Here is a 23,712-nt window from a genome sequence, read left to right as displayed (position 1 = left end):
AGAAAGCCAATATATTCAGCTAACTGTGCCCAGCCAGCTTGCTATGATGTGAAAATGTAGTGTTATTATGAAGCTGGCTAAAGACACAAGCAAAATGACATGATGATAGGAGGGTATTGGAAGAAGTAATTTATCATTTCTCAGGCCAGAATATCAGTTTTCATGCCCTGTTGGAGAGGTTTTTGTCTGTTGGGCTGTGTTGTGGTCTATAATAGTGGGTGCTGCCACTGGTTTCTCCTTCCCTTCACTTGGACCTAATTTTCCTCCTCAACTTCATTCCATTTATCAGACACGACAACAATGGCAATTCGCAGGCTATCAAAGCAGTAATCACAGCAAATGAATTGTCTGTATTGATTCAGACTAAGATGTTTGATTTGAAGGCACCTGAAAATCTGATGTTACCAGAATTAGACAGAAGGGGCTCATGCTAAAAAACAAAACTTCCGGCCTGTAATATTCATGATCGACTTCAGATGATGGGAAAAGAAAAGCATATATGTTGAATCGAAATTGGAAATTAAGGAAAGTTCAAGATAAATTACTTTAGCTTTTGGGTTATGTAACAAGTCAGTGGATGGCAGGAATAAAAGTGAAAGCTTGCATCAGATCCCTTGAATACATGTGAAGAATAGAAACGCATAAAACTGTGTGTGATGAAGGATAGTAGTAATGAGTGCAATAGAAATAACTAACAATGTTGAGCGAGAGTACTTTCAATACTGTTTCATAGAACCTTTTGATCTAACAATATAGTTTACATGTACTATCTAACCCTGCAGAGAACAATCTCTTGGTTCTTCTTTGATGGTGGTTAGAATTAAAGGCAACCAAATAATTGTTAAATATCACTTAGTGATAAAAGCGCAGTTTTAGAAGCTTGCCAGTTTTGCATAGATTGCCTGTTCGTTATGTTCTGTTATCCACTGTGTATTGTATAATGAAGGGACTGCAGCAGAATTTTACTAATCCTGTCCTCTGTTTATAGAAAATCTAGTCCAGGCATCACCTTGATTCAAGAGGCCAATTATGCTTTCCGTCACAGTGTTTGCAGGTCCTTGAAGCAATACACAAATTGTGCATAAGTAGCTTGCACACTTCACAGTAATGAATAGTTCTGTACTGATCAGTTGACGTTCTGAATTCGTGGATAGGGTGCTTGATGAGTCAGCGAATCCGAAAAAGTTGCTGTTTCCAATTAAAACAGAACCGCTTGTGATTTAATGATAAAAATGCAGCATGGAAACAAGAGGTCATCATTGCAGGGCTGTTACATTTTGAAGATGTGGCATTGCCATAAAAGATGCTTCCTAAGAGGGATTTTCCTGCTTAGAGCTGAGATGTACCCCTTAGTCAGGACTATGGTTCAGATCATTTGGACAAGTTAACCAAGCAATGCCCCAATGCCTCTTCGTGTCATTGAATCACACACACACCATTTCAGAATTCATAATGGCACAAAGGAAAAATAGTTACATTTATACAGCACTTTTGATGACCATCAAATATTAAAAGCACATTATAGACAAATAAATACCTTTGATGTGTAATCACCGAACTTCCACAAACAACAGTCGAGTCATAGTCAAAGAGTCGTACAGCATGGAAACAAACCCTTTATTCCACCTAGTCCATGTCAACCAAGTTTCCCAAACTAAACCAGTCCCATTTGCCTGTGTTTTGTCCATATCCCTCGAATACTTTCCAAGTCATGTACCTGTCTAAATGTCTTTTGAATGTTGCATCCACCACTTCACCAGGCTGTTCATTCCATATACACACCACCTTTTGTGTGTAAAGGTTACCCCTCAGGTCCCTTACAAATCTTTCTCCTCTCACATTAAAAAAAAAATGCCCTCTAGTTTTGAACTCCCCAATGCTGGGGAAAAGAGCTTTGCTATCCATCTTATCTATGTCAGTCATGATTTTATAAACCTCTCTAAGGTCAACTTCCTACATTCCAGTGAAAAAAGTCCTCACCTATCCAGCCTTTCCTTATAACTCAAACCCTCCAGTCCCAGTAACACCCTGATAAATCTTTACTAAACCCTCTCCAGTTTACTAATATCCTTTCTATAGCAGGGCAACCACTACTGGTCATTTCATCAAAATGCAACACTTCGCATTTATCCAAATTAAACTCAAACTCAACTTCAGCCTATTGGTCCAATTGATCAACATCCCTTTATAATCATAGATAACCTTCTTCTCTGTCCATTATATCACCAATTTTGATGTCATCCGTAAACTTACTAACCATGCTTCATAATTTCTAAAGAAATTGTTTATATAAATGACTCACAACAGTGAACCTAGCACTGATCCCTATGGAACACCCTGCTGGTCACAGGCGTCTAGTCTGAAAAACATCTCTCCACCTCCCTCTGTCTTCTACCAACAAGCCAACTTTGTATCCAATTGGCAAGCTCACCGTGAATCCCATGTGATCTAACTTTACTAACCAGTCGACCATGTGGAATCTTGTCGAAAACTTTACTAAAGTCCATGTAGACAATGTCTACTGCTCAATAACCAGGTAGTTAAAGTCACAACATCCGTTTGAACGAGCCAAGGTAGGATTATCTGCTTTAGATATATGGCTTTAACATGAATTAACTTACTGTCCTGTAAAAAAGCCACATGAATATTGTATGGGATTGGAAGGAAAGGCACTGATTATTTCTTTGATACAGAGCAGAAAGAGGCCATTCGGCCCATCATGTCTGCAGTAGATTTCGGAAGAGTCACAATTACAGAGTGCTATTCTCCCTCTTTTCCCTTAACTCTGCACATAACTATTACTTCAATCATATCTACAGTCCTCTCAAATGCTTTCATTAACGCTGCCTCCTATACACTTCCAGTACATCTACCCAAACCAATCACTGTGAGAAAAGTTTTTTTTCCTCACATCATATTTATTTTGCAAATCACTTTCGATCTCTGCCCTTTCATTATTGATCAAGTTTCTCCCTATCTAATCTGTTCAGAATCTCATGATTTTAATAATCTCTAACAAATCTTCTCTCAGTGTTCTTCTCTCCAAGGAAAGCCATATGAACTTCGCCAATCTATTTTTATAACAGAAGTTTCTCATCCTTGGGAATGTCTTGTTAACCTCTTCACATCTTTCCTACAATCTGTAACCACGAACTGTATTTTATATTCCAAATGAGGTTGAACTACTGACTTATATAGTCTTAGCATAACCTCCTTGCTCTAGTACTCTATGGCCTGATTAATAAATCCTAAGGTACTGTATATTTTATTAACTATTCTATCCACTTATTCCACACCTTCAAAAATTATTCACATACACGTATGGGCCTGTCTGCCCCTGCTCACTCTTGGCATAAATAATCTTTATTTTTAGGATTTCGATGTTCTTTCTATCAAATCTTTTCACCCTTCAATAGCCTTCATCTTGCACGTAGCCACACACTTCATCAAACTGTTAATTTGGGGACACAATGGCACAATGTTAATGCCATTGGAATTGCAATCCAGAATCCCAGGCTAGAGTTCTGGGAATCTACATTCAAATCTCACCATGGGAGATGGTGACATTTTAATTCAATGAAAATGTAGTATTAAAAATCTAGCTTCATGCTGATCATGTAACGAATGCCATTTGTAGTAAAAATCCAATCTGGTTCATTAATGTCCTACAAGGAGGGAAATTTGACATTGCTGTCTAGTCTGGCCTCATGATATGGTTGACTCTTAACCATCCTTTGGACAATTAAGAATGGACAACACATGCCAGTGACATCCACATCCCATGAATGATCTAAAAAATGTGCGATGTTTTGAAGTTCTACCCTCTCCTCAACACTGTTCTCATTTACAATGCTTCAAAACCTTTAAGCTGTTCCTTGTATTTCAAGCTGTGGATCATTCACATAAATCTTTAAGAGCAAGAGTCTAATACCAATTTGTGTGGAGCTTTACTACAATTCTTCCTCCAGCTGGAAAAATTATCCATTAACTATTACCTCCTATTTCTTGTTACTTTGATATTCTGGTACCCACATTGCTACTGTCTCTTTTATGTCATGAGCTATAACTTTTCTCATGAGTCTTTTGTATGACACTGTATTGAACAACTTTTTGGAAGTCTGTGGAGACCACATCAATAACCTAGTCCTCAGTAACCCCCCTCTACTACCTACTTAAAGAATTCTAACAAGTTCATTAAACTTCCTTCCTCCATTTCACTGAAGTCCAGCACAATACCTTAATATAATAAAACATCCCAAGACACTTCAGAGGGGCCATCTAAAATAAGTCTGATGCCAAATTTTATAAGATGATATGAGAGAAGATAACCAAAACTTAGTTTAAATAGGAACAAAGTTCTCAAAGGAGGAAAGTAAGGTGGGGAATCAGAAAGGTTTGATGAAATTCTAGAGCATAGAGCTCCACAAACTGAAGACGCAGTCACCAGTCATGGAGTAAAATGGTGTAGCAAACAGCAGATGGTGATGCTGTGGGAGATCTTGGCTGGACTGTAGACACTGCAGAATTTTGGCTTAGCATCTCTACAGAGTGTTCAGCCACACCTCCAGCAGTGACATCAACCTCATTTTATTTCACTGTTACTGTCACTGTCACTCTGTGGCAACTTCTAAATATAGTTCTTAGCCTTGAATGCAAAATGTAGTCATTCAGTTCATCCTCTCAGGAACACCAATAATGCAGCTGCAAAAGAATAATGAAAAGTGCAAAAAAAGTCCTCGACAAGAAACTATTGTATCAGTTGCAAATATCAGATTGCATCAGCTCAGATATTGAATGCAAGTCTTCTCCGGTGTAATTGTGTGGGATTGCACCAGTCTATAATTATAGATCCTTTGCTGATAGTTTCCTAATTAACCTGTCCAGAGTTACTATGATGCACCTCTAGACAGAGTGCGACCTGAACTGGGGCCACCTGACTTCGATGAAGGGACTTTATCACTTTTCACGAGAGTCCATCTTCAACCCTTTGCTATGTGAATAAGCACATACATATCATCGAAGGCATCAAAGTACCCCAACACTGCCCATTAAACGAACTGACCATTGCATCAAGATCAAACAGCAGAATAGGAATGTAATAAAGAATAGTTTTTTTTAATGGTTTGGAATTATTGGCTATCCTTCTGAATCCAGTTACAAACAGGAGGGGTGTCAAATTATGGTGTGGTGTACAAATTGAGCTGATGTTGCATTCAATCTGGCATTGGGAAAGAGATCAATTTTGTGATTGGATTTTCAACTAGTGTCAAGCTTTTGATGTTAATTGTGCTCCATTAAGTTAGGTTGTGGTTGGGACTTGATGACAAAATGATCACAGTCATAGAGTCTTACAGCATTGAAACAGGTCCTTCAGCCTACCATGTCAATACCATCCAATAAATCAAAACTACAGGAATTCCATTGGCCTGAACTTAGTCCATAGCCTATTATGCCCAGGAATTTTAAGTACCTGTTCAAATGCTTCTTAAATGTTCCGAGTAAACCCACCTTCAGCACTCTCTGAGACAACACATTCCATATTTCTATCAACCTTTTGGGAAAAAACATTTTCTCTTGGATCTCCTCTAAACCATTTGCTCTTCACCTTAAACATATGCCCTCTGGTCAGTGTATTAGTAACCAAAGGATCCAAGCTAATTTGGAGCCTGGCCTGTAGTGATCTCCAGCATTTTTTGTTTTCAATACACCTTGAAAAATGTATTCATTTTGCCTCCAAATTCAACCCCTCTATAACTTCCACATCATCCATCATCCATTCCTGATATTTCCCTTCCTTTCCTTGACCTTACCATCTCCATTTTGGGGAATAATATGCCATCCACTACAAAACAACTGAGTCCCATAGCTACCGCTCTTCCCACCCCACATCCTGCAAGATTCTGTCTCATTCTCCCAGTTCCTTCGTCTATGTCATATCTGCTCGGATGATTCCCAAATCTGTACTGCTGACATGGTTTCCATCTTCCATAACCGTGGTTTCCTGCCCACTGTGGTTGACAGGGTCCACAACTGCATCTAACCTATCAACCATGCTTCTGCCCTTGCCCCTTCCCATCACTCACACTCAGGACCTCCTTGTTCTCACTTTTTATCCCACCAGCCTCCAATATTCAAAGGATCATTCTGTGTCATTTCAGACAACTCGGGCAGAATGCCACCACCAAACACATTGTCCCCTTACTCCTGCAGTCTGCATTTCACAGGGACCGTTCCCTCTGGGACACCTTAGTCCATTCCTAAACTACCAATACCTATTCCCCCTTCCCACAGCACCTTCCCCTGTAACCACAGAAGGTGCAACACCTGCCCCTTTATCAACTCCCTGCTCACCATCCAAGGGCCTTTCCAGGTGAAGCAGCATTTCACCTGTACCTCCTCCAATCTTGTGCATGATCTTCACTATACCCAATGTGGCCTAATCTATATTGGAGAAACCAAACGCAGACTGTGTGATTGCTTTTCAGAACATCTCCAGTCTGTGCACAGACATGACCCCAACCTTCCTGTCGCTGGTCAGTTTAACACAGCGTTCTGCTCACGTGCCCTCTTGTCTGTCCTCGGTGTGCTGCAATGCTCCAGTGAATCACAGTGAAAACTGAAGGAGCAAAATCTCATCGTCAAACTAGGCACTTTACAACCTTCTGGGCTCAATATTGAGTTCAACACCTTCAGATTGTGAACCCATTCCTTCCTTTTCTTTCAGCTTTGCTTGTTACATTGTCTGTCACCATGTCCTCGCTCCCCTCCCCCTACTCCAGTAGGACTGTCAGTTCTTCCCAGACTGACAGTTAGACACGCCATTGTTCTGCCATTCTCACATTCTGATCATATAATCATTTTCTACCAACATTCCAACCATACCCCCACCCCACTCTTGCATAAATGCTTCCCCCTCCACACTTCAGTTCAGCTTTTTGGTCAGCATGGACCAATTTGGACCAAAGGGCCTGTGTCTGTGCTGTGGGACTCAGTGACTCTATGACTCTGATGAAGAGTCATGTAGACACAAAATGTTAGTTCGCTTTCTCCTTGTGGATGTTGCATGACCCCTGTGATCTCCAGCATTTGTTGTTTTCGACCAAGACTAATGATTTGAGGATGTGGGATGAATCCCATCACAGGAGTTAACAGAATTTAAACCAAAAAAAAAGCAGCTTGCAGTTGTGAATGTACAAAATCAGGCTGCTCTGCCTTTATTCACAGGCAAACTGCACCTCTTAAAGTCCTGGTACATTTCAATGCCAGGTATTTAGGCAATAGATTTTCAAAGGCCGCTGGCAAAATTACTATGACTAAGCTTCCCAGACCTCCTGGTCTTGGCATCAATTTAGGAAGTGAGATTGGCAGCTCTCCTCCCCTGTCATAGATACAAAGTTGCCAACAACAATGGTCAGAAATGTCAATGCATAGTAATGCTAGACTGACTCTCATCAAAATTTGGCATCTACTATCAGAAAATGTCTTTCAAACTCAGCAGTGCTCTTAAGGTAAGACTTTGCTTTTCTGTCAATCTCTGCACAGAACTGCACTGCCTTATTTTAGTGTCAGCATGAGTAATTTTTCCCTTCCCTGTTTCTAATGTTTCTTCTTACACCACAGAACAACAATAATGCAACTTGCACTTGTATCCTTCATATTTGCTAAAGGCCTCATAACTGTCACCCACATCCCCTCATTCTTCCTTCAAAAGTGAATGTTAATTTGTTTCAGAAATCTACCAAACTTCCTAATATATGAACCCACTTCCACTCTTTACAGGCAAACTATCGTACAGTAGAAATCTCAATGCTGAGATAAATAGAACAAGCTATCATCAATATACCTGGCTGACAGAAGGCAAGTAGCAGGAGGGGTGGGGAGGCTGGAGATCTTGCATAACAAAGTATTTGACCCTGTTCTTGGCTTCTCCCTTTATATTTGACTCACATATACAACTTGGTAATGCATTGCACTACCACTTACCTACTACTGACTATTATTGCTACAACTGCACTGTGTTGGTACCTACACCAGGTGACAGGCAGAAGTTTACAAAAGGCTGCTCCTCACTTTTATACAGGTTGGTTTCTGTTGGAACCATCTGGAATGTCTTGGATAATTTCATCATTACCCTTCCTTGTTGCTGCTGTCAGTCTAAGCTCCTGTTACTACGTGTGAAAAGATGCCCACATGAATTCTTTGGTAGGTTCAATCCTGTTGAACAGTAAACAGATTAATTACACAATATTTAATACCTAGTTACATTACATTTAAGATACATGATTATCTCTTGTATCTGGCTCAATAGAAGAGGTGTGTTCAATTCCCTCCCTAACAGCATTCTGAGTGTATCAACAGCAAATGTTCTTAGCTGGTGAAAAAGGCAGCTTATGTCACATCTTCAAGGGAAAATAGGAGTGAGCAATAACTTCTGGTCTAGTCAGTGCAGTCCATATCGCATAAATAAATAAAAAAAGTGTGACTGTTGAAACATTCTTATACAATTTTGGTAACAAGCACAGAATCACTTCTGCAGAAGGGTTACTGGATTTGAAATGTTAACTGTTTTTTTCTCCACAGATGCTGCCAGACCTGCTGTTTGTTTTTCCCTCCAATTTCTGTTTCTGTTGGTTATCTCCTGCATGGAACATTGCTTTATTTTCTGATGAAGGGAGTTTATCATGTGGTGCCAGTTAGTGTCACTTTCAGGAAGTGTCACAAACAACAATCACCACCTTTTCAAGGGCAATCAGGAATAGACAATAAATGCTGGCCTTCCCGAAAACATTCGCATCCCACAGAGGAAGCAATAAAATACCAAATCTGACCTGTATTTTCTTTATCGAGAACCAACAGAGAAGCCAAGTGATCCAGTCACACACTGTACCCACAAGAGAAAGACCACCAGAAGATATACAAATGCTAATCATTCAAAGTCATCCTTGTGGTATAGCATTGGTTATTTATTCTCTTTCTTTCTCCCACAGACACTCACTTCCACTATGATCTCTGTCAAGGCCGCCTTGGTTAACCAGGAGGTGTCTCCTTTCTGTCAGCCAGGGATATTATATCCAGCAGATGCCTGGATAAAGGTTTTGCAGGGAGACATTGCTAAATCCTGATGCAATTCATTGAATGGTTTGCACCATCTTTTTAATTTGGCATGGGGACTTTTGATCTGCCCTATGTTTCTCTCCCTCAGTGTGTGTGCAGGATGGACCTATGAGCTCTGAAGTGTTCAATTCCTTGCTGAGAACACACTTTAGTTGGTGCGTGTTGTTTGAAACTTCTCCTCTCCCTAACTCTCCAGCTCACAGCTAAACATTCAAGGAACATTGGACGTCAAAAAAAAAGGCTAGCTGCCATTGTAAATACAACACCAGCTCTTGAACTTTCACAACTGATGCTTGCACTCCAGGACTGATTTCTGTCTCATAATTGGACAGTGTCCGTGTGTCACTTCTCTTAACAGGCTGCCCACTGCAGAATCATGGTCATTTGGCTACCTCTGACTTTCAGGTCCATCGGCAGAACCCTCTGTTCATTGCCATTCAATGTTGTAATGATTAGACAAAAGAAATCCAATTTTTGATTGTTTAGAATGGTGATGAAGCACCTTTAATGGGGACTGTTTAGCTCATCCATCTAGCTGGCTATTGTGGATCAGATTAATGCCAACAGCACGGGATTTGATCTCTCTCCCAGCTATGGTGGGTGTTGTCCTTGGATCCTTGCCCTAACCAATGGGAAAGTTTGTAGTGTTCCAAGGTTGAGTGAATAATTGTTGGGGTCCTGCCTTCAGGCAGAAAACTCAGGAAAAGGAAGAAGGATGTTGAGTGGGGCAGAGATGGAGCAAGGTTGTTGGATGTTGGGTGGGGGTCGAGATGATGCAAGGTTGTTGGATGTTGGGTGGGGGTCGAGATGGAGCAAGGTTGTTGGATGTTGGGTGGGGGTTGAGATGGAGCAAGGTTGGATGCAACTTAATAAGTTACCTCATTGAATGAACTTGAGAATTTAAATGAGACTGATGTTTGCCTATCCTGATCTCGCACTGTAAGTTTACAGCTTGTAAGATTTAGCAAAGTGTGATTTGGGTGTGGAGGTCAAATAGCAGAAGAAAAGATGAAATACCTATGTTCGTTGGCATACATCATTTATTTACAATTTCAATAGCCATACCAAAGCAGGCATAAAGCTTGTCACCCAGTTAAACAAATTGCTTCCCTCGCTTCCCTGATGCCAATACTACCAAGACATGTCAGAGTCAAACCACAGATCAGGAGATTCTAGTTACAATTCAGAATATACCAAGGCTACCCAGAGGGTGAAAAACAGTAAGAAATTGGTAACACTTGGAAATGAATGTACTGATTCCACTGGAGCAGTGTTGTGAACAGTACAAAACAAGATATTCAAACGTTTTACTCTTTCCGGAAGGGAGAGTGCAGGGAAAAGCTGCTTGATGCTGGAATACACCTCCCGCAGTAATTAATAACAATGATTCGTATTTGATGAAAGGTTTGACCATCTTCCATTAGCAAGGATAATCTGATGAATTTCTGCAGTTTTAATAAACTATGTCTGCCATCGTGGCCACATGAGTCCCTAAAGTCATCAAGAAATGCAATCAGTAGCTAAAAGCTTCAGGTACACACTTCCAAGCTTTATAAACATTAACCAAAAATTGGGTTGTGCAACAATTTTGTAACTTATTTAGTTTCAAATTACTCTGGGTAGCCTGAGTGGAGCCAGAGGCATAAATTACATCCACAGCACACTCATATGATTGACACAGTTATGAAAATTGTGTAATTTAGATCAAATGGAATCAGCACAAACAACCCTCATAACGCTCAGCACATATATCACACCTGAGCAGAGTTCCATCACAAAGTTATGCATTGCATCGATGATACCAATGTAAGTTAAAAACAGAGTACATGCCATTTAATGCAAAGACATATACAAATTTTGCAAACATTAACCTCGGTCAAATGGTTTTATGACTCTAATTTGAAACAGTGCCGCTTCTGTGCTGTTTGAGCATAAAGTGTTACCGGACAAAGCGCAGAGATCAATATCAGGAGAAAGTGAGGATTGCAGATGCTGGAGATCAGAGCTGAAAAATGTGTTGCTGGAAAAACGCAGCATGTCCAAGAAGCAGGAGAATCGACGTTTCGGGCATAAGCCTGAAGAAGGGCTTATGCCCGAAATGTCGATTCTCCTGCTCCTTGGATGCTGCCTGACCTGCTGCGCTTTTCCAGCAACACATTTTTCAGAGATGAATATTAGTTGTGTCCAAGTCTTGAAGCCCTTAGCACAACCCTAATGATTTTTCTTTTCATTAACTTGATTAGAAAGGAAACTGAGCAAGCTCTTTTATGGACCTGTACTCCTCTCCAGCCAACCTTCTCCAGACAATGTGTATATGCCCAAATGGCACAGCCAAAAACTTAATTTGGTACTGAAGAGATTTCATTGAACTGGGCACAATTCATTTCATGAAAAGGAAAGACAACATGAACATGTAGAGGGCATTTCCATCTGTTTGCTAAACATACTGATGAGAATAATCCAAGAAAATAGAAAAGCCGTTTTGTGCATTGCTGCTTTTACTATTCATGACATTCAGTGCGGCTTGGGAGGTTGTGCTTGCTATTAGAATCTGTTGAATTTTAGGAAATCCCAGCAGTATTAATTTTGCAGCTACTGTGCTAGCTACTGTGACTGGAATACAAGATTTCTGCATAGAAATGTTAAGCTCATTGTCAGTTAAGGAATGTGAACTTTGAAACCATTGCTCCCAATGTCAAAGAAATTCAAGAAGTTTTGTTAACTTGGGAAGTTTCAAATTATCATCAATGCAAGATAGCCACTAATAGATGCAACAGAGAATTGACAAAGAGCTTTATTAACGCTGAGAATGTGGAACTCATTACCACAAGGATTAGTTAAGGAAATGCATTTAAGAGAAAGCTAGAGAAACAAAGAAACATACAAGGAGGAAGTGAGGACTGCAGATGCTGGATATCAGGGTTGAGAGTGTGGTGCTGAAAAAGCACAGCAGGTCAGGTAGCATCCAATTCAACTTGATGAAAGTGAGGACTGCAGATGCTGGATATCACGGTTTGGATGCTCTTTGGATGCTGCCTGACCTGCTGTGCTTTTCCAGCACCACACTCTTAAAACAAAGAAAGGTGAAAGGAATAAAATGTAGTTTTGTTCAGGTTGGATTACAATGAGTAGGAAGATCATGTGGAACAAAAACACGAGCATTGCACAGTTAGGCCAGATGGCTGACTCTCTCCTGTACAATCTGCAGATTTCAAACTGGGCTTCTGAATATGGCCTCTCCTTTGATATCCCTGGAAAATTGGAATAAATCACACAAGCTCCTGTATCCAGCTGACAGAAATTTCCAAAATAAAATCCCAAATCGGTAAAAATAAAAAATAGATTCACAAATCAGGACACTTCAGATAGAAATAAGAGATCTTAAATCCGCATAATGCTATACCAAAAGTTGAGGGGAGAAAATAATACTCCGTGTTTCTCCATCCAAACTGGCCTAATATTCTTTTAAATACAAAGTAATATTAAACATTAATCTATACGTATTGAATTAGTATTGGTTTTTTGGAGCTGTTTTACTACAACAGGCTGATTCTTGTGGGTTTTTTTGGCTAAGTCTAAATCATGTTGAAAATGATTTTTGCTGCATGGTCAAATGAGATTTTTGCCATATCTTGCCAAACTTGCCTCAATTAATTGCTGTCTGAGCTCTCAGTGTAAGAATATGATTCATTTCTGCCCCCATTTTACCATGTGACAATCTTGAAGCACCTTGCCAATCAGGAGATATTCAGCATCACTTGTGATCCATGCCACCTTCCAAAGATCATTGCACAGAGATAGACAGATTCTTGTCACCCAAGGAGATGAAAGATTATTGGGAATATGCAGGAGATTAGAGTCGAAGTCAACACTTCAACATTATTATCCCCTCAAAACTGATTAGTGATCTTGGACTAAGCCCCACTCTCTGCAACTGAATCCTCAGTTTCCTGATCCACAGGCCACAGTCAGTGAGTACTGGGGACAAATTTTTCATCCTAACTAACACTCAACACTGGAGCACTCCAGGGGTGCGTTCTCAGCCGCCTACTATACTCATTGTATACCCATGACTGCGTCGCCAAATACCAGACTAATGCCATTTACAAATTCGCTGATGACACCATCAAAGTTGGTTGAATCTCAGATGGCGACAAAACAGACTACAGACAGGAGGTGGAGGACCTGGAAAAATAGTGCACTGAGAACAACCTAGCTCTCAATGCTGGCAAAATCAAGGAACTCATTATTAACTTTCGGCGGGATGTTACTCATGCCCCCCTACACATTAACAACACAGAGGTGGAACAAGTGGAGAGTGTCAAGCTCCTGGGAGTGGTCATCCATAACAAGCTTTCTTAGACTCTTCATGTGGACACTCTGGTCACAAAGGCCCAACAATGTCTCTTCTTCCTCAGGCAGCTGAGAAAATTTGGTATGATGGTGAATACCCTTGCCAACTTTTATAGATGAGCCATTGAGAACATTCTGTCTGGATGTATCACTACCAGGCATGGCAACTGTACCATTTAAGATTGGAGATGGTTACAGAGAGTGGTGAACTCGGCCCGGACAATCACAAAGGCCAACCTCCCATTTATAGAATTTACTAGGCCCGCTGTCAAGGAAAGGCCATCAGCATTCTCAAAGATCCATCCCACCCTGGCAATGTTTTTCTTAACCTCTACATCGGGGAGAAGATACAGAATCCTGAATACACACACCAGCTGGTTTCAAAATAGTTTCTACCCTCTTGTTGTTAGAATACTGAATGGACTGACAAACTCTTATATCCGTGATCTGCCTGTATGGCTTGCAAGACAAAGCTTTTCACTGTGCCTCAATACAGGTGATAATAAAATTAATAAATTCAATTCAATTCAATTCAATTCAAAATCTGACCAGCCATGAAACAATTGAATGGTAGAGCAGTGTCTCAAGGCTGAGTGGCCTACTCTTTATCTTTGTTCATATGCTCATATTGAGGTCCTTCATTTCTGTTGTTTTCAACCAGACCAAGCCCCCTCAGTATACATTAAGAAGATAGCTAGACCGTAACCTTTTCTTATGTTAAAGGCAAGTGCGAGGGATTGCATTCCAGATTCAACTCAATTGGTTAAACTATCAGGCTTGAAGCAAAACACACTTTATTCATACAGTATAGTTAAAATACAACAAAAGAAAGAATAAATTGGAACAACTTGACCCAAGTGGAAAACTTAACGGATTCTTTCACTACTAAATAGTAACTGTTCCAATTTTGCAACTTTCCATAAACACATCCTTGTCAAAGGCAAATTCAGTACAATAGACTGCCTCACATGCTAATCTCCAGGGGGAAAAAAAGCATGAAAAGAAAATTCTTTGAGAGAGTAGCAGGGAGAGATGTACTGCAGCTTCCGAACCCAGCTTCAAGGCCCCAGCAATTGCTACTGAAAATCTAAAGCTAAAAATCATAGCTCTGAGGGAGTTTGACCCCAGCTATTCAGGGTGCTCCTGTTGTTCCAACTTTTAAACAAAACCTCAAAGCCTCACAAGCTGTTTACTTCATTGGATTCAGCTCTCCACCTCCATCTTAAACTTCATTTCAGAAAAAAAAGTCAAAATACATCTCTTAAAGTCACAATATTGTCACACTGTCAATATGGAAGTCGATTCTCTATCTATATTGAATTTGGCACCCACAGTCTGTGAACTCAGCCTATGGAAAACACTAAACTCAAAATTCCAGAAGAACATGTTTTAAGCATGTGAACTGATTTTCCAACCTTAATCGGGGATTATGGATAGTACTGAAGACCCAGACCTCTCGGGGCTGCAAGCTTGTTTCCATCATATCTACTTCACTGCTGCTATTTGAAGAGTTGTGGAAGTTGTTAGATTTTATCTTGGATTTTTTTGGGACTTTCCACATTACTCGAATGTACAGTGATTACAAACCTGCTTGAATGACAACATTTGTCCCATTCAGGCATTGGAAAGTATTTTGCTTTTAACCTTTGGTTTTATTTGGAGGTGTTATCACACACAATCGAATGGCTTTATTTTCCCATGACCAAATCGCACTTAGTACATTTCATTTATTATCCATCAGCAATAAATCATCTGTGTCTCTAATTAATCAAATTATGTTCAATGCCCAGGAGTGTGCTAACAGTTATCAGGTCTGGATGGTCCCACAAAGTGAGTGACCCAGTTTTACATTCCAGAAGTGTGCAACAACACCCCTGAACAGTTTGATTAAGAAAATAGGTTTTTTTTGTGGCATCGTGGTAATGACTCTACTTCTGAGCTGGGAGACCAGGGTTCAAATCCCACCTGCTCCACAGCAATGTGTAATAACATTACTGAACAGGTTGATTCAAAAATAATCTACATACGCCAGGATCTTAGGGGCTGTCTTGTGTCACAGTGGTAGCGCCCCTTCCCTGGTCCAGGGAGCCCCAGTTTCGAGTCTCACCTGCATTATGGCATCTAATAACATCTCTGAACATAGATTAAAATCACCTGGGTGAACCCTTTTGAGGCACAGTGGTAGTGTCCGTACCCTTGGACTTGGAGACCCGGGTTCAAGTCCCAACTGCTTCCGGAGTGCATTGTTACATGTCCAAGCAGCACAATTAGAAAAATAAGGTAATAGGAAAATAGGTCAAAATCCCTTTAAGCTATGTTCTTGCATTGTAGCAGTGATGTCTCCATCTCTGAGCCAGGAGGCCTAAATTCAACTCCCACCTACTCCAGTAATATATCTAAACATATCAATTAGAAGGTAGCAAAAGTCTCCTTACATCACCTTATGGCACAATGGTAGCATTCATAGCTTTTAGCCAGGAGACTCAAGCTCAAGTCCCACCTGCTCCAGGGATGTGTATTAACATCTCTTAATAGCTTGATTAGAAAATATCTAACAGCTTTGTAGGGAGAGGTTGTTTTGGTGCCAATGTCACTGGATTAATCCAAAAAGTGCCAGGTTGATGCTCAGGGCAAGTTTTCAAATCTACAATTGGGCAACGTGTCAGAACCATACATATTCGAAAAGATTTCTTGGTGGTGGTTAATAGATGGGAAAAATGCTATGGGCGATGAGTGGAAAATAACATTAAAATCACCTTAAGGGTTCTTGTGCTACAGTGGGAATGTCCCTGTTATAAGAGGTGCATAATAACATCTCTGAACAGGTTTGTAAGAAAATATCTTAAAATTATTTTGTGTAGGCTTGTGGTATTCAATGGGAGTGCTCCTACCTTTGAGTGATGCTCACTTAGATCCAAGTCTCACCTGCTCCAGAGGTATATAATACCATCTCTGAACAAGTTGATTGGAAAATGTCTTAAAATCACCTTAATGTAGGGATTGGTAGGTTCATGATGCTCTTATTCCTGATGAAGGGCTTATGCTCGAAACGTCGAATTCTCTATTCCTGAGATGCTGCCTGGCCTGCTGTGCTTTGACCAGCAACACATTTGCAGTCATGATGAACTGCATTACTAATCAACTTTTGTTCATGTCCCTTTGACCATGGAGCAAAAATATTTTTTCTCAAATTAATGAGCTCATCACTAATATAACACAGCACATTTTCAAAACAAGAGGGGTCTTTACAACAGAAGCTCTGTATATACAGCTCTTCATAGGAAGGCAGCTATTTCATTTATGAGCCTGTTCTCTTTCAAGAGGTCATTGCTGATCTGCGATCTAACTCCATATTTCTATTTATATCCCTTATTCTTCAAATCCTTCAATTAACAAACACCTTTCCACCTCAGATTTAAATTAAACAATTTATGTTACATAAACTGATGTTTGTGGAAGCTTTATTATATTTCTGCAATGTAATTTCTGCAATTGTAAAAATGTTTCCTAATGACCGCCCTCTGTAAAGTTTGGCTCTAATATTGAGACCGTACTCCTGGTTCTACACTTGGAAACTAATGGAAATAGTTTCTCTCTATCGACTCTATCAGTTCCCCTAATACCTTGAAAACTTTGATCAAATCCCTCTTAATCTTCCAACTTTGAGGGATTTACAACCCTGGTTTATGCAATCTCTTCTTGTATTTTAAACATGGGAATCCAGGTAATATTCTATTAAATCGATGCTGCACTCTTTCCAAGGCTATTATAAGCTTTTTTAAGGTGTGATATCCAGAACAGATCATAGTTTTCCAAATGTGATCTAACCAGGATTTTGCAATGGTGCAGCAAGATTTTTAACCTGCAGTTTTCTCATCCACTAGCTGTAAAGACCAAAATTGCATTACTTTTTAAATTATTTTTTGAAGCTGCCCATGCTGTTATAAGTATCTCTGCACATAAGCTCTAAGCTGCTTTGGATCTTCACTGCTTCTAGCTTTTGACCATTTAGAAAGTGTTCCAATCTATAGTATTTAAATCCAAATGGAACAACCGACACTTGATTTGAAATAATGAAATCCATTTCCTACAGTGTTCCCTGCTTGCTTAATCTCTTTGCAATTTTAAGCTTCCATCTACATTGTTCACAATAAAGTACAACGAGGAAAAGCGGATAATGGAGATCTTAAACAAACCAAAACAGGAACAGGTAGATGGGAAGGCCTTAGGTGGATTCTGGGGGGACGTTTAACCTACTACTCAGCTAATTTCCTAATCAAGTCAATGATTTGTGGTCAATTCCATGTTAACCTGTCATCTCTTATGGAGGACTTCATCCATTGTTTGCTGGAAATGCTTATAAATGACAGCCATAGACATTCTGCTATCCATTTTTTAGTCGGCAAACATTTTATTAGTTGATCAGACGATGCATACCATATACAAATCCATGCTTTTTTTTATAATCAGCGAGAAATGTTCAAGCAATCAATCATTCTATCCACTATTAAATTCTCCAGCATTTTCCCCCCCAAAAATTCAGATAACAGGTACATAAAGTACTTTCTCAACTTTCTTCAATAATGGAGTTGCATTTTCAATTTTCCAGTCTAAACGAACTATTGCTGAATGGAAAGAACTTTTAATGATCGTATTCTGTAATGAATTCAATAGTAGTTTTGGCAACTTTAAGGACATTTAAATGGTTATTGGATAGACATTTGGATGAAAATGGAATAATATAGGTTAGACAGGCTTCAGATTGGTTTCACAGGTCGGTGCAGCATCGAGGGCCGAAGGACCTGTACTGCGCTGTAATGTTCTATGTTCTGTGAATAATAACAGCATAAATGGCAAAATTGATGGAAATTTCAATTGGATCTCGGAATTTCTCAACATTAGCGAGCAACGAACTGAGTGACTAAAACTGAGACACTGTAATATGACTGGTAGGATATAATTACAGAATTACACATTTACTTAGGTGTTTTGCATTATAAATGGGCACATAGGAATTTATAATGAGAAAAAATATATCAAAAGTGTGCTTAGATCTAAGATTTTAAATATTTTATATGGTTTTGTTCAATTGCATTTGTCCGATATCTTTGTTTCTGTAAATTATTTTAAATGTAAATACATTTAATAATTGTGAATTATTTTAGACAGTAGTAATGATCTTAAAGTCTGCTATTTTCAAACTTACAGATGGACACCTGACACACTGGATGCTCATGGTCATTTCTTGCATCAAAATCTGCACGCCCTTCTAATGTAATGTACTAAACTCATTGAGATCTCAAAACCCTGTCTTGGGGGTCATAATCCAATATAAGTTCTCAGCACCAGCTCAATGTTGCTGCAAATCTGTGTCCTTTTAAAATAGGCCTCCTTCTGTGAGTCTGTGAACACACAGCAGGCTGAATTCTTCTGTGAATTTGATAGAGCTCCTTTGCTGCACATTCCTGGCTCAGAGTGAATACATTGACAGAGTAATGCAGTTTATTGTGTTCAAATATGCAATGAAAGAGTAGGTAAACCTTAGGAAGAATGTTGTGAATTCTTCTTCTGTGATGCCTTCACTAAGGTGGCAGCAAGTTATGTAAAAGTTATTAAGGAATATTGAAACTTCAGCAAACTTTGGGGACCCTCTTGTTACCAACATTTCAGGAAAGAGTAAATTGCTTCTTCACCCAGAATGTGGTTGCTGGCATTTATTTTCTCTCTGATCATCATGCAGGTTACTTCAATGCTGCTCTTCAGACTGGGATATCCCTCATTCCATTAACTTTCACAGGAGGCCATCCAGAACTAAATCTGAAAGTGTGCTGCTGTTATCCCGTTTTGCTGAAGATACTTCTCAGCATCAGAGCAGCTTTAAGGCAACAAACAACTTCTTAGAAACTGCTGCTATCAGAAATTGAGACCTTAACTCCAATTTTCTGTTACTAGGCACACGGGGAGTAGCAGACATGTGCTTTATGAAGAGCTGACTGACCTCAATTGTAGCATGAAACTCAGCTGATAGTACCACAGGTACATGCATATCTTGTCACAGTGCCAAGACCGGGTTATCAGTGCGACGACTGCAAAATTGTTATTCAATTCCTTAATGCTACAAAGCTCAGTGGTCAGGTAATGAGTATAAAGGAAATTGACTAGTGTCCGAGAAACTTGTACCAATTTTGGAAAATGGATTTTAATGTGAATTAATACAAGGTAATTCATATATTAAGAGGTAATAATAAATGTGCATGCCTCACGAAGGAGTATACACTGGCAGAATCTGAAGAGAAAAATAATTTGGAAGGGCTCATTGATCATGTTTTGAAAGCAAACTGGAAAGTATGAGGCTGTTAGTAATTAATTAATCTGGAGTGTATTGAACTCAAACTCAGGGGAAGGTATACTGACAGTGCAGAGATCAATAATGCGGCTTGAAATTTTGGTCACTCTCCTGAAATAAGGATACAGATGGGTTAGAAAAGCTTAAGGGAAAGATAACTGGGATGATTCCAGGATAAACAAACTAAATTATGAGGAAAGGCTCCCTAGAAAAAGAACTGCCTGATAGTTGAGAATTCAGACCCTTTGAAATAATGGGCAATATTGGTGAAGCTGAAATAAACAAACTATTCATTGAATAATAAACATGAGATGGGTCATGAGTAGAACATGCAGGTGCCTCTAGAAACTTTTTTCACTGGATAGTAAATTGCTGGTTTAGAATCCTATTAAAGACAGTTGATTGCAGGTCAATTGGTAGCACAAAAACAACCACCACCAGTTTCGGTTGAGAGGAGATAGAAATTGAATGCGAGATAGATTTTCAACAGTTGTGTCAGAAAACAATGGCCGAGGAAATAACTATTGTCCTGAAATTTGACATTTGGTCAAACTGTACCCACTTTGTGTATGTAAAATGTGAACCCAATAGGGTAGGTGCCCACACAGTCAGAGCTAGAAGTGTCTCACCTGTTCTTAATGTATAAATAATAAAGGAGACACTGCTTCTAATGCCCCATCCTTTGATGGTTGCATAATTATAAGCTACTATGTCTGTTCTAAATCAGTTCCACTTAATATGGTGGTAATACCACAAAACACCAAGGAGGATTTCTTCAGTGTAAACTCTGACTTCCATTCTATAAGAAGTTTGTGATTGGTCATTCCTATTGTTAATGCAATGGACAGAAAGATCTGTGAGAGTTAGATTGGTGAGGACAAAGTGTGTCAGATTGTTCCCATTTGTTGTCTCCCTCACTACATATCGTCAACCCAGTCTGCCTGCTTTTGTACTTTATGCCCCTATTTATGAAGCCTTGAATACGACAATGCTTTATTAACAGTTCTCTCTAACTAGATTGTCAGCTTTAATGATTTACATACACATCCAGGTGTCTCTCATCCTGCACATTTTTTAAGAATAGTACTCTTTATTTTATACGTCTCTCCATATTTTTTGTTTCAAAGCATATCATTTCATACTCCTCTGCATCTGTTGTCTATCTGCCCCCTCCACCGACATATTAATGTCCCTTTGAAGATCTAAATTACCCTCTTCAGTTTGCAATTCTCCCAAATTTTCTGTCATCCACAAACTTTGAAATTGTCACGTGAGATCCAAGAGTTAGAATGGAGAACTCCAATACAAACTTTCTTCCAACCCAAAAAAATGCATTGATCACTGTTCTGTTTCCTATCCCTCAGCCAGTGTTGCATCCACATAGCCCTGTTGCTTTATTCCATGACTTATCACTTTCCTCCTGAATTTGTTGTGTGGCGTTGTTTACAATGCCTTTTTGAAGTCCATGGACACCACATCAACAAGCTTACTCGCAACCCTCCCTGATACCACTTCAAAAAACTCTTGGAAGTTAGTTAGAGGTGATTACCCTTAACAAATTCATGCTAGCTCTTTCCAATAAACTCATGTTTTTCCTTGTTGCTATAAATTGAATTGAATTGAATTGTTTGTCACATGTACCGAGGCACAGTGAAAAGCTTTGTCTTGCAAGCAATACAGGCAGATCACATAGTTAAGTAGCATAAATAAATAAATAATTGGTAAACAGCAGCTAAAACAAAAACACAGGTGCAGGTGAATGTTAAGAGCTTGTGAGTCCATTCAGTCTTCTAACAACAGTTGGGTAGAAACTGTTTTGAAACCGGCTGGGGTGTGTGTTCACCATTCTGTATCTTCTCCCCACTAGTAGAGATTGTCGGAAAACATTGCCAGAGTGGGATGTATCTTTGAGAATGCTGGTGGCCTTTCCTTGACAGCGGGCCTGGTAGATGGATTCTATAGATGGGAGGTTGGCCTTTGTGATTGTCCGGGCCGAGTTCACCAATTTCTGTAACTGTCTCTGATCTTGAATGGTACAGTTGCCATACCAGGTAGTGATACAACCAGACAGAATGTATTCGATGGTGCACCTATAAAAGTTGGCAAGGGTATTCGCCATCATGCCAAATTTCCTCAGCTACCTGAGGAAAAAAGAGTTGTTGTTGGGCCTTTGTAACCGCTGCATCTACATGAAGAGTCCAAGAAAGCTTGTTGTGGATGACCACACCCAGGAGCTTGACACTCTCCACACGTTCCATCTTTGTGCTGATTCTATCCTGATTAATTATTTCTACAAATTTTCTCACCATTGAAATTGAATTGACTCTTCTCAATTGCTGGGTCTATCTTCACAACCTTTCTTAAAGAAGGCTGTAATGTTTGGAATTCACCAATCCTCTGGCACTACTCTCAAACTGAGGGAGGCTTGAAAAATAACTGCTTGCAGCTCTACAATTTCCATTCTCACTTCCTTTAATACCCTTGGATATATCTCTTCTGGTCCTGGTAACTTATAAACTTTGCATATTAAGACCATAAGACATAGGAGTGGAAGTAAGGCCATTCGGCCCATCGAGTCCACTCCGCCATTCAATCATGGCTGATGGGCATTTCAACTCCACTTACCAGCATTCTCCCCGTAGCCCTTAATTCCTTGTGACATCAAGAATTTATCAATCTCTGCCTTGAAGACATTTAGCGTCCCGGCCTCCACTGCACTCTGCGGCAATGAATTCCACAGGCCCATCACTCTCTGGCTGAAGAAATGTCTTCGCATTTCTGTTCTGAATTGTTTTGTGCCCACGGGTCCTAGTCTCCTCACCTAACGGAAACAATTTCCTAGCGTCCACCCTTTCCAAGCCATGTATTATCTTGTAAGTTTCTATTAAATCTCCCCTTAATCTTGTAAACTCCAATGAATACAATCCCAGGATCCTCAACCGTTCCTCGTATGTTAGACCGACCATTCCAGGGATCATCCGTGTGAATCTCCGCTGGACACACTCTAGTACCAGTATGTCCTTCCTGAGGTATGGGGACCAAAACTGGACACAGTACTCCAAATGGGGCCTAACCAGAGCTTTATAAAGTCTCATATATACTTTATAAAGTTTATATTGACAGCCTCCTCCTTAATACCTCCTTTATACCAATAGTAAACACTTCTAGTGAATGGGCTTCACTTCTGTACAGTGGAAAGGGGAGTGTGTACCTTCTAGGTAAAGACAGATGTAAAAAATTAATTTATTACCTCCACCATACCTCTTTCCTCTAAGCATAAATGTCGATTTGTATCCCTAATCAGCCCAACTCCTTTTTATTTCTTTTTTTAATAAATTAAGTGAAATTAGATTCCACCAGCTGCTATATTGAAATTAGAACTCATGTCTGCAAGGTATTAATCTGGGCTTCACTAGACTTGTAGTCTTGTCTAGTTAAGACTGTTGCAATGTCCTTTACCTGGTCTCCATGTCCCTAAATGAACACTGGAAAGATTCAGAACCATATTTATTTATACAGTATTACAATTTAGGAATGCAAAGTACTTTAACTCCTGGGATAAAATATTTTAGTGAGTGACACAAAATTTCAGACGTGGGTCAGAATTTCTGTTCCAAATCTGACAATGTGGGGAGATGTCTTCAACCCAACTTTCTTCATTAATGTGCTTAGGCACCATGAAAAAGGCCCCATGTACACACAACCATAATTTAAATTCTGGAAGTTTAATCTTTGAATACTAATTTTACCTTGCCAAAACTACTCCATGATTCCAATGACTGTGGGGTAATTGGGAAGTAATCAGCAGACTCACACCCTAGCTTTTGCAAGCACTTACTTGGTGTTTTTTTTTAACAGGTCCAAGTCTTTGCTCTTGAGCCTAATTTAAAATCAACTGT

This window comes from Hemiscyllium ocellatum, chromosome 11, assembly GCF_020745735.1.
Source record: "Hemiscyllium ocellatum isolate sHemOce1 chromosome 11, sHemOce1.pat.X.cur, whole genome shotgun sequence".
Classification (NCBI taxonomy): domain Eukaryota; kingdom Metazoa; phylum Chordata; class Chondrichthyes; order Orectolobiformes; family Hemiscylliidae; genus Hemiscyllium; species Hemiscyllium ocellatum.
Note: the sequence above shows the minus strand (reverse complement) of the source record.